The 12,090-nt window shown below is 43.8% G+C and overlaps 1 long non-coding RNA gene across 2 annotated transcripts; it reads right to left on the reverse strand.

Moving 5' to 3' along the window:
- Window positions 1–1,564: 1,564 nt before the first annotated feature.
- Window positions 1,565–5,703, reverse strand: LOC123164490 (uncharacterized). Of its 2 annotated transcripts, XR_006482480.1 has the most exons (5): window positions 5,134–5,703; window positions 4,869–4,972; window positions 4,481–4,572; window positions 4,281–4,388; window positions 1,565–4,010 (listed from the first exon to the last, which is right to left on the reverse strand). It is a non-coding gene; the product is annotated as an uncharacterized lncRNA (long non-coding RNA). The 2 variants fall into 2 exon arrangements; XR_006482479.1 differs by having other exon boundaries at window positions 1,565–4,388; window positions 5,134–5,700.
- Between the last annotated feature and the right edge of the window lie 6,387 nt (window positions 5,704–12,090).

The raw sequence follows: 12,090 nt of genomic DNA on the forward strand, positions 1-12,090 counted from the left end.
ACAAGATCTTTGTTTGCACAATGAAGAAGACATCAGTCAATTATAGGATGGTACCAACTCTTTTACCTTGTTTTTACCCCTTGCGCCATTTCAAAATTTACAACAGTGATTTATGCATAGCTTTGTTTTCAGTACTTTTCAAAGCAGTTCACCGATGATTACCTCTCAAACCACCTGCATGGTCAAGAGGCGAGGAAGGTATTCATTCAACACCCACGGTACAATATTGAAGTCTTGCTGAAGAGGACGAAGGTTGGGCGGGCAATTATCTATAGCCACTGGCCTAAAGTTGCAAGGACATTCAACATCACTGAAGGCTCAATATTTGCCTTCCGCTTCTGCAGTTTCCCAGATGAGATTCATCTGTCTATTTACCGTGTATGATGCTACTTTCCAAAGGTTTTTGATGCTGCATGTGAAACTTGGTGCTGTTGTGTAATGGCGTAACTGAGTGTCGAAACTATCTAATGTGATTCAATTATGAAATCCTGGTCGCTTTTATACGGATATGAAATACTCCCTCCGTCCGAAAAAGCTTGTCCCAAGCTTGTCTCTCAAATGGATGTATCTAGGCACTAACTTGGTGCCAGATACATCCATTAGAGGGACAAGCTTTTTCGGACGGAGGGAGTATGTGGCGTGTTTTATAAGAAATATCAGTTTGATTAGTACATGGATTATCAATAATAGGCTAATTACCCTGCTTATTGGGGTTTTCTATTGCAGACGGTTACTCAGACAGCACCGTGGGTGATGAACTCAAACAACCCGCACGGTTTCTAGAAAGTAGGCGTGTTCGATCAACTAACAATCACACACGGCTTCCGGCAGCGAACTGTTTGCGTTAGGCCAACTTACACAAACGTTTCCACACAAAGAACTGTGTGTGATATACATACCTACGGAAATGTTTTTCTAGGATTCACCGTGTGGGATGTACATACCTACGAAAATGATTTTCTGGGATTCACCGTGTGGGATGTACATACCTATGGAAATGATTTTCTGGGATTCACCATGTGGGATGTACATACCTACGGAAATGATTTTCTGGGATTCACCGTGTGGGATATACATACCTACGGAAATGATTGGGTTTCGATGCCTCGTCCGATTGCACACGGCCCCAGCCTGGGTCCCAGGAGGGCCTATCCCCGACGATTTCTGGGTCGTGTGAGAAGGACCCCCCAATCGCCCACACTCACTTGGCGACGGTTTCAAATGCCGTCGCGGAAAGGGGTTAAAAACCGTTTGTTTAGCATGTCGCTATACCAATGTTTTTACTGTTTGAAGACTTTAACTGAAGACTTTCTCAGTTTCATCAATCATATTTCTTCAGTCATCTTGTCTTCCGCCTGCTTATCCTATCCTATTTACACACTACTTGTGCTTTGTGTATGTTTCATTTCATCATGATGACCATGATACTACTTTGTTATGCATGCACCTGAATACTTTATCCGCTGCTTGTATTTTGTCACTTAGCAAATTCCTCAAGTAGTATTTCCTCAGTGACGAATTTGTTAAAATCGCCTATTCGCCCCCTCTAGTCGATATAACGCACTTTCAATATTCAATACTGGTGTATGGTAGGTGGAAGAAAATGTCTAAGGATACAACAATAGGAGCGTAATAAGTAACATTTTGCTTCTGTCTAACGTATCAGCACACCATGCCCTTTATTTACTCTAGGAATATCTCGTACTCTCTAGCTATTTTCTAAGTGCAGGCCCATTGATCCGAGTAAGCCGCTTCTTCAATATTGAAGAGAGAAGTTTGAGGCTGTCATGCCCACTGTTGAAATTAGACTTGGCATTATTCTGTAGGGAACTTGGGCCACAGAATATCCTGGATCTGTCACAAGACGAACATCAGTGTTAAGCAAGGACTACAGTAGAAGTAGCTAGAGATAATAAACAGAATAAAGGGCTATCTTTCTATAAAATGTATTTTTCGCTATGAACAAGATTTGTTTAACTCGAATTAAATGCCAAGGAGTTAGAGAGCATGATATAATAAGTTCAAGAGAATGATTTGATGTTGCTATTCAACTATTGAATAGATATTGAAGGCACATTACATAGAGTCCTGGATTTTACATCTCTGAAAGTAGGCGCATCGAGAAAGTGATAATTATCCAATTAATTAAACCATTATTCTAAGAAAATATTAGACATTGCCTCATATATACCAACGGGAGTAACATTCTATTAGTTAGAAATCGTTGTGCTGACAGCTATTTAACACGTGCTTTTTTAGAACGCACTAAGACCATATATAGGATGCAGACCATTCTCTTGCCAATGTCTAGAATAGCCCATCTACGTAAGTCCTAATAGTATGCTCCTACAGTATTCTGCTTACAAAAACCTACATGTGTATGTTCCCAATAGGAATGGATATAGATTATGCTTACAAAAATGCTACACTCTAACACTTCCACTAGAGCACAATTCAACTCCCACAATCAGTAATCAACATGAAAACTTAAGAAACAAAAAGTTTGTTTGACAGAAATCAATGTTGAGGAAAGCGTTAAGCATAAGCGAAGCGACAGGCTGACGCTTAGAGCAATGGGCGCTTAACCATTTATAAAAATAAAACTGCAGGTTTTGGAGGTTGTAGACTAAGAATTAAACTGAGTAGACGATGCAGGACCTTGGGAAAGTTGGTCACATATTTCCTGAATGTGTATTGGCCTATTTTACCATGATAGCATAGAATGGCACTGAGAGTAATCCTTAAGCACTAATATTGGCTCTCAAGTTTCTCCTACGTGTATATTCAGTTTTGAAACATGCACATACCAGAAGGAATCCATGGTAGAATAAACCGAGAATTAAAAATCTGAGCATCCTTTGAACCTACTAATGAACACTACCTGGGCACTATGCAAAGAGACAAAAGAAAAGGCATTAATCAATTTCTAGGTGTGCCAACTTGTAGTGTTATCCTTCATATGCCAATCTCATACGCTCTAATTTAGCCAATACATACCAAAGCATTTTAGTTTGACTTGTTTTAGTTTTGCATAAAGCAGGCAATTAACACAATGTTGGCCGCCGTATCTTGCTCATCGTCTTCTCTTTTTTCGGCAACTGTCACAAGCCACAACAACACGAACAGAACTATCCTTTGGCACATGAAAATACAAGCAAATATTGAACCTGCTCTACAGTATAAGAGGGCTCAGTTATCACCTCAGCTCACCTGGGAAGCAACACTCTGACTACATGTATGCCTTATTCTCCAAATATACAGATAGGAAAAAGGCAAAGTTCAACAATGCCTTAATAGTATTCATGGACATCACAAATCATTGGTCAGTGCACAAACTATACAGAAAACAAAAAGGAACAAAACATAGCTAGGCTTTTACACCTAAATGGAATTGTCAAACGCAGAAATAACACGATCCGTTTTTCTCCAAATGTACAGATAGGAAAAAGGCAGAAGTAATAGACATTACGCATTGCGGTGACACGTTACCCAAGCTCATGGCATGAGCTAAGACGATCTAGAAATGGTCAAATATATATAGCATAGCTAGCAGAGCTCATTCACAACTCTGTTGGTTTGGACAGAGTCCAAGTTCAGGCGTACTGCAAATCCATCAGTGAGAGCTTGAAGCAGAGCAATGTGTCAAACAACATTGTAAGTCAAACATCAGTGTCTCCATATGTACTTAGAAAACAATTCCCTTGGAAAAAGTGGAGAATCCATAAGCAAAGAGGACTTCATTTCTAGATTCTAAATTAACCAATGAACTACAAATCAAGAGTGGCTGTACCTGAGCACTAAATTGGCAGCCTGCACGCTTGTGTTTCACTAAATTTTGTTCCTATTATTCTGAATACGGAAACAACTTTGGATTTAGCTACGCCTGTAAAAAACTTGGCGACGATAAGTAGCAACCTTGCAGTTCCTAGACCATATGGAACAAAGGGGAGCCATGGTAAACAACAGGCGACAAACACGAGGACGAACAAAGCACAACGCCCCGGCTGAACCTGGGTTTATCAATACCATCAGCAAACAAATAAACAACATGCCAATACATAGAGGAAGTAAAACGAAACATCTAACATCATGAATCATGGCCTACTTCAATTAAAAAAAAACATGCAACATATCCGCACAAAAGACCGCATTCGAATGGATGAACATGCAAAAACACATAGGTTGACCTTGGCTTCAATGTGGAAAACAATAATTTTACCACTCAACAGTCATCTTTATGAAATTTATTAATTAATATTCATCAAGTAAACAACAATTACCATAACCCTGCTGACAACTATGCTTCAACTTTCATAATCAGAAAGTAAAAATCTTGAAGGCGGACAACTTTATGTTAACAACAATTACCATACCCCCTCTGTTGTATGCTGCAGCACATCAAAAGAAATTTGTGAGTTAAAAGGCACACCTGTTGATTCCAGATTCAAGAAAGCAGGGACTATGGCAAAAACTCACATACCAAATTTCTTACAGATATATTGGCAGCTTGTCGTTTGTGCTTCTTTCCTAGTTCCTCCCACTACAAGCTCATCAACAGAAAACACTTGCTTTCTGCAAGATAGAATTAGAACAATGAGAGAATTTCTGCATAAGGTAGACCCAGAAATTAAGGAGGCAGCAAATGGCCTTAGATTTACACCTGAACCATTTGAAGAAATCATGGAACATACACAACATGATAACTACCACCATCGGGCCCTCCAAACTGAACATATTTGATGGGACTGCATATTCTCTTTTTACGGAATCAAGACTATATATGCAACACACCTAATAATATTGTGTAGCGAACAAAGAAAATCTGTGGCAGACAAGTCGATCCTTGTCCCACTGAGACGGAGGCATACCTCGAAGGAGAAAATTTGCACAGCCTAGCCACACACTCTTGCTCCATGTCCCTATCTCTGTTGCGGTTGCACACTCCCTCTTTGCTGAACCATGTGTATCCAATCTGCAAATCAAAGAATACAAAGGCCTCAGTGACCACTTTAGATCAAATTGCATTGCTAGAGGCTATACAATTGATGAGACAAAGTGGCGCCCCTGCAACCGACGCCCTCATCAATGAGACAAAGTGGGGGCGAGAGAGAGGATGTAGAGGCAAAGCTGAACCTTCTCGAGCTTCTTGCTCCTGCTTCTCTGGTCGGCAACCTTCCCTCAACCGCCGACCCCATCCACATCAGTCGCTCCACCAACCCCTGCTGCTTTCCTTCGTAGGCTTAGACTCGCCAAGGCCTTCTTCCTTTCCCTGACTTGGGAGATTCATGCGGCAGCAGCGGCCACGGACAAGGGAGGGAAAGGACTGGTCGACGTAGTGATGAGGGAGGGAGGGGACTGGTGGACGTAGTGACGAGGGAGGGAAGAGGGAGGAGGAAGGAGAAGAAGGGGCGCGGGCGACAACGCTGCGAGGAGGAGGCGCCGTCGGGTTGGGAAGCCCTCATGACAACCCCAACTTGAAGACCCGCACTCCCCTGTTCTCCGACGGCGACGACCTACGCGCGAGCGATGGGAAGGCGAGGAGGAGAAAGAGGCGAGGTGGTGGAGGAGCAGCAGTAGGCGGCGGGGCTCCTAGGGCGACGAGGGAGGAGAGGAAGGGAGTGAGGCGGCAGACGAGGGAAGGAGGAGGAGCGAGGAGTGAGGGGCGTGGGGGATGTGGATTGGGGCTAGGGTTGCGAGGTTGCCCAATGGGCTCTGCGGCAGGAGCAACCAACCACACCCTTCGATTCCACACCCAGCCAACACAAAACGACCCCACCTACAAATGGGCCCACCGGTCATATAGGCATGAAACTAATAATGAGGTGAAACAGGCATTCAAGATCAAGCGACTGAGAGGAGAGGAGGTGGGAAATTTACAGCGATAGGACGACAACGAATGCATTGCATCGCGGGTAGGGCCGGAAAAAAAGCTCGAAGCTCGCGAGCTAAACGAGCAGCTGGTGACTCGGCTTGAATTGACTCGAGTTCGAAGAATAACGAGTCGAGCCGAGCTTTAGTTTAAGATCATTTATAGACCAAGTTAAATAAGCCAATCTCACGAGTACTCGTGTAACTCGTTAGGCTCGGTACAAAAGATCAGCCACTCCCAATACAAAAAAATCAGTCACTCAGCACCCTATGTCCCAAGCGCACAACACAAGGCCTAGCCATTGAAGGTCCAGCCGCCTAGGAGACTCATGCGTTATAAGGAAATTACAATTGTTTAGTGATATATGTGTTTAACATATACATAATCATTTTTTATCATATTTGAGGGTTTTATGTTCATATCTTTAACGAGCTTAACAAGCTAAACGAGCCAGCTCGTGAGTTATACAAGTCGAGCCAATCTTGGATTTGAGCTTGTTATAGTAACGAGTCGAGTCGAGCTAGCTCGTTAACGAAACGAGCTCTAGCGAGTTGAGCCGGCTTGGCTCGACTCGGCTCGAATTCCAGCCCTAATCGCGGGAGCTCTGTGAGGCAGAGTTGGCTAGCCTCCTTATTCGTTTAAATAAGGTAGGCTTTGTGCTATCTTCTTATTAAAAAAACCAGCTTCAGGCCCTCCCGAAGAGGTAAAACCCTACGTGATGCTTTGGTTATATTGATTCGATGGAGTACAGAGTACAGGGTGATCTACCTTGAGAATGGATGGTTGTGTTCTAAAACTCTAGAGCTTGTGTTCGTGTCCCCAAAGACTAAGCCCTTCAGCTTATATAGGCGTCGGGGGTCCCTAGGTTACACATATGGTGGATTGCCAACTAGGAATATACATGGCGACTACTAGATCTCTCCTTGAAGTACACGCCAAGTCTTCCGAAGTTTCCATATTGCTTACGCCAGGGCCCACAGCTTCGGGGGTCCTTCCTCGAGTGATCAGCGGGTTATCAGCCCGGCCCATGGATGACGGACCATACAGGTTGGTACCACTTAGTCCAGGACACCGTCACTAACTAGCTTTAAACATATTTTGGTGGCTAGAGATGGTTTTCCATTTACAAACTTGGTTTTTCCTTGTCAGGGTTCTGGGCCCCATGGATTGTTGAATATAACTTGGCAAGTGGGGTACAAAACCTTGTTGGCCCACAATTGCGTAGCTATGCTGGTTGGCTACCTGAGATATAGTGCTAGCCATTTATGGAACCTCATGCATTCGTTATGTCCGATTCAGAGATACGACCGACTCCCGATTCACCTGGATTTGTTTGTGGTTAGTAGAGGGTCTTATCATGACTACCTTATGGTTTGCCGGTTCTAAAGGCTTGTGCGTGTGGTACCTATAATGGTAAGGTGGAGCACCCCCCAACATTAAATCTTTTCAAAAAGTCGTGTCCGCGGTTACAGACGACTTGGAACGTGATGCTAGTCCATAGATGACCTTAATTAACTTAACTAAAAAAATTCAATGTGTGTGTGCCTTGATGTATCTTCTTCGAGGGGATTATATCCGAAGGAGAGGACAAGGTAGTGTTATGAATACGTAGGCAGGTGAATAGATGACTACTTTAAGACCCCTTTTCACGTATGATTTCTCATCACTAATCTAATAGACGTAAGTGTAGTATACCACTTAGCCGATTGCTGCAATCTCACCACTTTACCCCTACCATACCTCTATGTGTTATTACTTCTAGTACCATTGGTAATAGATTTGCTGACTACCCAAGTACTCACCCTTGCCACGACAATAACAACAGGTACCGATGCCGTTACATGTATGGTGATGGACGTGGTTAGCCGGTTGCCCTTAGCCAACGGTATGCACAAGTTTATGTATGCCATTGGCTTTACTTTGAGCCTTCTTAAGGCAATTTGTATTTTTACTTATTTGCTTCTGTTGTATGAGTTGGATTTTGGTCTTAAGACCTTGATTGTATGAGATATTGTATATGTATTATTGTTGTTGTATGTAGAATTTTGTAATCCACATTGTGATATCAACTCTTCCACATGGCGGTCACATTTCCTCATTCTCATCATGTGAAGCTTTAGTGGTCCTAGGATTGATTCTATGCAGAGGCTACCCGAGGTTGCTACGTCGGCATAGTGCTCGTCCCGTGGCGCTACATCCGCTTTAAGTGATTGCTGATGCTTGCTTCCCTTGGATGGTACATAGATTATCTCTATTGGGACGACAGATATGTCCTCCATCCATGTACCAAGTTATATGCATGATTGCCTCCCCCTGACTGATGCTCGTAGAAGCCCCTCCGAGTTAATGGCAGCATAGGCAAGAGGGATGACAGGCGTCCTATCAAACAACACTTTCAACCATCCAACAATGGTCACTGAGTTTATCCTGTTGTACTTGGAAGTATGACTCTGTCACGCCCAAGATGCGACCCTATCCTAAAGGAACTCGAAGGTCCCACCAAGGATAGAAGCGCATCTTGAAAACGCTTTTGCAAGGTGGATATCATTACATCAACATTACATAATAGATGGGGATATATACAAGGCATACAAATGCCGCAAGATTACATCAATACATCATACACAAGATCAACATCCGACTACGGATGGAACACAAACAGAAGCTCAAACGACATCCACCCTGCTAGCCCAGGCTGCCGACCTGGAACCTATCCCCTGATCGAAGAAGAAGCAGAAGAAGAACTCCAAAACAAATAACATCGCTCTCGTGTCATGATCATCGCAAAACCTGTACCGGCAACTGGTGTTGTAGTAATCTGTGAGCCACGAGGACTCAGCAATCCCATCACCATGGGTATCAAGACTAGCAAAGCTTAAAGGGAAATGAAAGGATAAGGTGGTGAGGTTGCAGCAGCGACTAAGCAAATATGGTGGCTAACATACGCAAATAAGAGCGAGAAGAGAAGCAACGGAACGGTCGTGAAACTAGCAATGATAAAGAAGTGATCCTGAACTCCTACTTACGTCAAACATAACCCGGAAACCGTGTTCACTTCCCGGACTCCGCCGAGAAGAGACCATCACGGCTACACACGCGGTCGATGCGTTTTAATTAAGTCAAGTGTCAAGTTCTCTACAACCGGATATTAACAAATTCCCATCTGCCACATAACCCGGCTTTCGAAAGATAATACCCTGCAGGGGTGTCCCAACTTAGCCCATTATAAGCTCTCACGGTCAACAAAGGATATTCCTTCTCCCGGGAAGACCCGATCAGTCTCGGAATCCCGGTTACAAGACATTTCGACAGTGGTAAAACAAAACCAGCAAAGCCGCCCGATGTGTCGACAATCCCGATAGGAGTCGCACGTATCTCGTTCTCAGGATACACCGGATAAGCGAAGCGTACAGGTACCGACGTAACCCAAGTTGCCAAGGGATGGTCCCGCACGGTGCTCTAGTTTGGACCAACACTTAGACAAGCACTGGCCCGGGGGGTAAAATAAAGATGACCCTCAGGATGCGCGACTCCCAAGGGAAAAAGGCTAGGTGATGCAAATGTAAAACCAAGGTTGGGCCTTGCTGGAGGAGTTTTATTCAAAGCGAACTGTCAAGGGGGTCCCATAAATCACCCAACCGCGTAAGGGACGCAAAATCAAGGAACATAACACCGGTATGACGGAAACTAGGGCGGCAAGAGTGGAACAAAACACCAGGCATAAGGCCGAGCCTTCCACCCTTTACCAAGTATATAGATGCATTAATTAAATAAGAGATATTGTGATATCCCAACATAATCATAATCCAACATGGAGCAATCTTCATCTTCACCTGCAACTAGCAGCGCTATAAGAGGGGCTGAGCAAAGCGGTAACATAGCCAAACAACGGTTTGCTAGGAAGGGTGACAAAGGTTAGAGGTGGTTTCATGGCAATTTGGGCGGCTTGAAGAGCAAGTGAATAGGTAGCGCAGCAAAGCGATAGAACGAAGCAACTAGCATAGCAATGATAGTAATGAGATCCAAGGTGACGGTCATCTTGCCTGAAATCCCACTAGGAAGAAGAACGAGTCCATGAAGAAGATGAAACCACGAAGACGAACGAATCCTCACGATCGCAACGACACGGGAACTATCGAGAAGGAGCACACAACAAGGTAAACACACCACACATGAACAAGGCGTGATGCTCAACCAATTATGATGCATGAAAAATCTACATGAATCTACTCATGGCAAGAGATGATGCATACAAGAACAACACAACAAAGCAAGTTTAAATGAGGCCGGAAACTACATATAACAATTCCGGTAAGTCCTCATATACAAATTTCAAAATTGGTTCAGATCTGAATAAACCTTATGTTCAAGTTGTTAAACAGCAATTTAAGATGCACCAAGATAATCTACATGAAATTCTAGTCAAATTACATATAAAGTTCATTAGATTCGGAGCTACGGCCTAGAAGATATGAGCAAAACAAGTCAAGCATGACATTGATGCAAAATGCATTCAAACATCAGGCAAACACCTCAAATCAAGGATGCAACAATTTAACATGAAACTACATGCAAAACTAAGTAAGTTTCATATAGAGCATGCTCAAAACGGAGCAACGGTGCAACACATACACTCCAAACAAGATATAACAACAATCTGTCCATAACAGCAACTAGGCATCTTGCAAGCATCAAAACAACATGCTAAAGCATCCTAACATGAAAAAAAAGGCATGGACATGATATGCAGGTAAAGCATGACAAAAGATGAACAGTGAGCTATCTCCAGAAATCACTAGAACATGCTCAAAAGGACATGGCAATATTGCAAATAATAACAGATTCACAGACTTGGCAGAATTCACTGGACATGGCAGAAATAACATCAGGTTGCAATGTTTAGAGCTATCAATCAACCTGCTACAGGAATATATCATGGCAAATGAAAGCATGGCATGATTCTACTCGAAGCATATAACAAATGTCCCTTACTGAATATGAGCCAAAAAGGCACAGAAGATATGATGGAACCCATGTAAACATAGCAAGTTTCATATACAGATTCAGACTTGGTGAAAATAACAGGACATGGCAGAAACAACGATAAGTAGGCATGTTGGTGAGCTTGAACCACTCACTACAGAGCAATACATGGCATGACAAGGTAACCAACAGTAATAAGGCATAAATATGAAGCTAAGCATGGCAATAGCATAGTCATAGGGTGCATGGATCACTAGTAACAACCATGGCAAAATTGATTAACATGTAAATAATCTGCCATGAACATTTTATAGCAAAAGTAGAGCAAGATTAAGACATGCTAGAGCACTCCATAATTTCAAACATGGGTATGGATGGATAGAGCATAACATGTGTAACAAAACATCCTTAGTGAACATCTCCACATCATGCATAGAATGACTTGTAGCAGCAGGTTTACATGGCAACAAAATATAACAGACTCAGACTTAGCAGAAATCACTAAGTCACAGAAATCAGCAACATCACGGAGGCTATTTTGCATGCTTGTGCTAGTCACCACAGAGATCTTAAAAATACAAGACTAGCAGCACTGTAAAGATGGCATGATGAAGTTTAAAACACATGTAGAGATCATGCTCATAGGATGCACACACAAAATGCAATGAAAAAGACAAATCACCAAGTTCTGATAACAGACAGCAGTTAACAGCATATAGCACTCTTGCAACGACGATTAGGGCATCAAGATGAACTCAAACAAGCATGGCGCAGTGGGACAAAATGAAGAGCATCTCATGATGAACATTTTTATATATTATACATGCAAAACGGAGCAATATGCAGGAAGTTACAAGTATCCAAACATGCACACACTATGTAGCAATTCTGGGACTTGGCAGTTTTTCGAAAAAAAACAGACGCGCGCAATATAGGCAAAGTGTGCACAGGGCGGGGGTTAGGTGTTGCTCACCACTGGGCTCGGCCCACGAAGCAGGGAGGGGGCCGGCTGGGCCTGGAGGCCGGCTGGGGGGCCGACCGAGATGGGCCGGGGCAGGGCCGTGGCCCACACGGGCGACGGACGGATCGGGAGCCGAGCGGTTCCCTGCTCGCTCCCGAGCAGGGTCTGCGGTGGCGGGCCGGCGGGCGACGAGCGGGCCGGCGGGCGACGGAGATGGACGGATCCGGGCGCTCCTGCCCGGATCTGTCCGGAGGCGGGGCCGGACGGTGGCGGGGCT

This window comes from Triticum aestivum, chromosome 7D (genome assembly GCF_018294505.1).
Source record: "Triticum aestivum cultivar Chinese Spring chromosome 7D, IWGSC CS RefSeq v2.1, whole genome shotgun sequence".
Classification (NCBI taxonomy): domain Eukaryota; kingdom Viridiplantae; phylum Streptophyta; class Magnoliopsida; order Poales; family Poaceae; genus Triticum; species Triticum aestivum.